This window comes from Myotis davidii, unplaced genomic scaffold (assembly GCF_000327345.1).
Source record: "Myotis davidii unplaced genomic scaffold, ASM32734v1 scaffold6, whole genome shotgun sequence".
Classification (NCBI taxonomy): Eukaryota; Metazoa; Chordata; class Mammalia; order Chiroptera; family Vespertilionidae; genus Myotis; species Myotis davidii.
In genome coordinates, this window is record NW_006383011.1 from 19939355 (window position 1) to 19944659 (window position 5305).

General features: G+C 39.6%; 1 long non-coding RNA gene across 2 annotated transcripts in view; it reads right to left on the reverse strand.

Moving 5' to 3' along the window:
* The window catches only part of LOC107181628, a 19702-nt gene extending 14648 nt beyond the window's left edge, over positions 1-5054 (reverse strand). For both annotated transcript variants that reach the window (XR_001512295.1, XR_001512296.1), the window contains exon 1: positions 4541-5054. This is a non-coding gene — a long non-coding RNA (uncharacterized LOC107181628). The remainder of the gene's footprint in view (positions 1-4540) is intronic.
* Positions 5055-5305: the final 251 nt, after the last annotated feature.

The window sequence follows — 5305 nt, forward strand, 5'->3', positions numbered from 1 at the left end:
AATCAAAACCACAACAAGATATCACTTCACAAACACTAGAATGAAAAAGTCAGATAACAAATATGTGGAGAAATTAAATCCTCATACACTGCTGATGAGAATGTAAATTGGTGACACTGCTTTGGAAAACAATCTAGCAGATTCTAAGATGATTAAACATAGAATTATTGGCAATTCTATTCCTGGGTACACACCCCAGAGAAATTAAAACACAAATTTTTATAGCAACATTATCTATAATAGGCGAAAGGTGGAAAAAGATGGGAACCAAATGTTTATCAATGGATGAATGGATAAATAATATATGGTAGATCTACACAATGGGGTATTATTTGTCCTTAAACAGGAATGAAAATACTGATTCCTGCTACAAATGGATGAGCTTTAAAAAGTGAAAGAAGCCAGTCACAAAAGACCACATATTATATTATTCCAGTTGTATGAAAGTCCACAATAGGGTAATGTATAGATACAGAAACTTGATTAGTGATTACTTAAGGTAGGGGAGGAGGGAAGGATAAGGAAATAGTAGAAATGTTTTACAGTTGATAGTTGGTGATCTTTGCACATATCTGTGAATATACTAAAAACCACTGAATTATAAACTTTAACTCAGTAAATTGTATGGTATGTGATTTATATCTCAAAATAGTTGTTAAAAAGGAAATGAATATTGTGCTAAGGGAACCCAACTGAGACTAATTAATATGTTAATGGTGGTACTGGAAACAGGTCAAGAAAACCTACTTAGAAAAGGTGATGTTTGAGCTGATCTTCAAGGGTAGAAGCCATGTTTAATCTCCTTTTTTCTCATTTCTAGTCTTGCAAGATGGAATGGAAATTTTGCTATTCATTTGTCTTCAAATCCTTTGAAAGCTTGCCGTGTGCCTCAACAAGTCTTTCATAAAAGATTACCCTCACGTCATCAGACAAAGAAAGAAACATTTTTTAAATCACAACCAATTTAATATCTACAATTTTTTTGAAAAGTACAATCCTCACCCCTCTTTAACAGTAATAACTGGTGTCAGCTGTCCACTCTAAATGGTCTGTGCTAATGTCGTGGCCCATTGAATTGGGTAACTAGAATTGTTAGATAATCTTCCTGGCTAAATCAGGATGATGTCAATATTTCTGAACACTGTTTTCTGTCTCCTTAGAGTTGACAATCCCTACACAGATAAGCCATGGGATATTTGAGATTCTTATACCTTACACAGCAGGGGGGTTGCTAAACTAATAGCCAGTAGTTGAGAGTTAACTATTGTTTACTCATTTTACACTCATTTATCAATGCATTTAATTCTTCACCAAACTTGTGGTTTGCTTACTATAGGATGGACACTATGCTGGCGGTACAGAGTTGGCAAATAGCACGATGTCCCTGCCTTCCAGGAGCTCACAGTCTAATGGCCAAGGGCAGACAGGTAAGAACAGACTAAAGGAAAATGCTATATGTGCTTTAGAATTCCTGGTTGTGAGGTCAGGAAAAACTTCAGAAAGGAAGAGACACTCAGCTGAATGTTAAAAGATGGAATATGTTCTTCAGGCAAAGGTGGAGTGTATGTGTATTGGATATAGACGCATTGTACTATATCCTTTTCATGGAGTGGGGCAAATGGATGTTCATACAGTAATCCTGACTTCTGCATCCTCAGGGTTCATAGGAGGCCAATTTAACCTCTTTCTTGGGAAGCATGAGAGGCCTTGAAGCTCTTTATCAGATATTTTCCTATCCACACATCCCACAGCATCTTCCAGAACTGGGTAGGATCACCCAAGCCCCGAATGCTGATTATCCAAGGTAAGGCAGGAAACTGGCCCACTTCCCCAGCAAACCTTACCAAGAGCCTGCCATCTCCATTTGGCCAACCCACAACAGGCAAATGGATTTTGGAATATACAAGCTTTTCAGACCTTGGCTGCTCCTAACTTCAGAGTAGAATTCACAAACAGGTTTAAATTAAGCCAGTCAAAGTGTCTGCAGATTCTTCTTTGAACAGAAAGCAGACTCCTAGTCTCTGTTATATGTAACTGTGGAGTCACTGTGGGTCCTGTGTATCAACTACCCTGTGTATTAAATAAACAGTACCTTACATTCATATAATCCCTTATGATTTATGAAGATATACCATGTGCATTAACTCATAGGATAATTCTAAGTTTAGAAGGTCAAGTGTTCTCTTGATTAACAGAGAAAAAAATAGAACTCTGTGACAGAGCCAATGCCATGCTCCGTAGCCTTCGTCTTCCACGTGTATCCTCCTGGTCAACAAAGAGCTGCAGCAATTTCAGGCTTCGAGGTTTCTGTCTCCAAAGGAAATAAGTGGAAGGGGTGAAAGGACAAGCTGAGCCTGCCAGGTTTTAGCAGGAAGAAAGTCCCACCCAGGGGGCTCCTGTTGCACCTGCCTGACCAAACTGAGTTACATGGACATTCCCAGCTGCCAAGGACCCTGAGGAAACAGATTTTTGCTTCTGATTTCTAAAGTAGAAAAGAAGTCAAGTGAAGAGAGGATATTGAATGCTTCTGGGTAAGGTAATCATCTGTTCTGTCCATCACTGAACTATATCTGGTCTGCTTTTTAAACATCATATATTGTCCTAGCTGGATTGGCTCAGTGGATAGAGCATTGGCCTGTGGACTTAAAGGTCCTGGGTTTGATTCTGGTCAAGGACACATGCCCAGGTTGCGGGCTCGATCCCCAGGGGGTAGGGGCGTGCAGGAGGCAGCCCATCAATGATTCTCTCTCATCATTGTGTTTCGCTCTTTCCTCCCTTCATCTCTGAAATCAATAAAAATATATATTTTTTAAAAAGAATCAGTTATGTCTTTCTTTATATTCGATGCTGAATATAAGGATTATGTGAAGATGAGATATCCTGGGGACACAAGGCTACAGAGGCTTGAGCCAATAAAATCCTCTGCCCCCAAGACCTATATATTATTGTATATAATGCTATTAATATATATGTTATATATAATATGCATTATTATATATAACATTATATAGATATTATATAACATGAAGTATATTATTACATAGAATATGAATATATATGATTGGATTTAGAGGGAAGAAGTTAGAATGTCAGAATATTTTGAATGAAAAGACACACCTTGCCCCTTCTTGTTCTGGCCTAGTGATTTTGCACAGAGATTACTAAAATCCAGGATTCTTCGAACTTTCCATTTATATATCCACTCTGTACTATTCTCTCTTCTTTCTTTTATTTATTTTATAGAAATGTTAAAATATACACCAAGTAGAAAGGATACTATAATGAACCCCTATTGTTTCCTGGTAACAATTATTATTTCCCAAGTCTTATTTTGTCTGTCCCCCCTTTTTTCCCTCTGAAATTTTTTAAGTAAACTAATTTTATTTCAGTACACTAAAATGAATTGTGCCCATATGCCTCAAATTTCTTTTTTCCTTCTTCAAGATGAGAAACTCTACAAAAGTTTAAACATGATTTTGAGAAAAAATTTACCAATGGAAATGTGTTATTTGAAAATTACCCTTCTTTCTCTCTCTCCATATTTTGACCTCTTGTTCCACTGAGTAACAACAAATTTAAAAAGAGAGATAAAGGTAAAATTTAAAACTGAGAAGCAAAATTACAAAGGACCTGGAAAGCTAAGCAGAGTTTGGGCAAGCCCTGAGGGAGTACCTCTCACCTACTATACAGAGCAGGATTCATCACCTCTTCTCCTCCCCCATCTTAAAATGTAGGCCATAGTCATGTGTCACTTAAAATATCACTGATCTTCAAGGATGGAGATTCTGGGACTGTAATCATATTCTGTTTTCATACAGCTAAGCAAACCCCTATCCTAAAATCCTTTTGTGGGAATCAGATAGAAACCGGTAGTTCTCTAAATGTGTGGAGAGGAGAAATGTCGATCTGAGAAGGGTATTTGCAAAAAGGCACGGCGGCAGGATGGTGGGGCGGGAAGCGGGCCTGGCTGGAAGGATCTCTATCTGTGTATTTTTATCATCCATGTGTTGGATGAAGGGGGGAGCTGCCAGATAGCTTCTTTTCGACAGCTTGGCGTTACTGTTGGGAGCAGATCCATGTATGGAAGCGAAAGCCGAAAGGCACAGATAAGCAGAGATCCAGCTATGCAAACCATGTTTAGAGACACTTAAAGGACAAGCATCCCAGGTCCCTTCTTTCTGGTAAATTTGGAGAAGCCATCACACCGGGTCTTTTTTCACATCCAGCCCATGCGGACCCCGCAGCCAGGCTTGCCACAGAGGTAGGTGCAGGACTTTGTGATATCAAAGTTGTGAAGGAGCATTCGTGAATATTCCCTCCTAAGCTCTTGATGTCCCTTAAGGGAAGCTGCCAGATAATATATATATATTTGGGGGTGGGGTGGGGAGGAGGGCCGGGTGCAGAAAAAGAAAGGAGGAAAGATTTGGGTTGGGGTTCGTGACTAAGGAATTTAACATGAGACAGGGCAGCCTGGTTACAAAGGGAAAGTGACAGCACAGAATTGTTGCCAAATATAATCCCGGTGTCCAGGGTCACTTACCGTTCAGAATTTTTGTGGATATGAATGTCCCTCGATGTTGCCAGCACCTCTGGAATGGGCCACAGCTTCCAGTGGGTTCTGATAGTGTGTATTTGAAAGTGGGGGGGGAGGTAGAATTTGCCCCTTTTTCTTCTCTCGCTCCTCCAAAGCCAGCACGCACTCCTGGGTGGCTAGTTCTTCCTTAGACATAGGAGAAGCTGCTTGTAAACGACATTATTATTTTTGGCAGCTGAAGTCATTTTTGCAGTGTTTCTCAGCAGATCGGAGGTTGATTACATCCTGTTCAAAGATTCCTGGGTTTCTTTCACAAACACGGGGTCTTACGCAAGCTGCAATTGCTGAAACCAGCTGTAGGCACTGGACTCTCAGTACCTTTCACATTTTCTGGCTTTCTTGTTTTGTTCATGACTGAACACTTGGGAAGTTGAGGAGAAAATTTTGCAGCAGTTATCATAGTTCTGTTGTCAGGGATGTTCTGGCAATAGCAGATTGTGGCAGAATAACAAGCCGCATGGCTCAGGGATATGAAGGAGAAGTATGCAGGAAGACAGGAACAATACTAGTACCTATCTGCCTCTCCTCTGTTTTCTGCAATACTGGTTACGCTAGCCAAATCCTATCAATTACACTTGAAATGCTACTCCAGTTCATCACCGTATTGTAATAATTAGATAATTAAAGCAGATCTTTTAAAATTGTAAGCAAGATCTGAGAATACCTGCAAATACAAAAACCAAGGGGAAAATATCACACACAAGTCATACC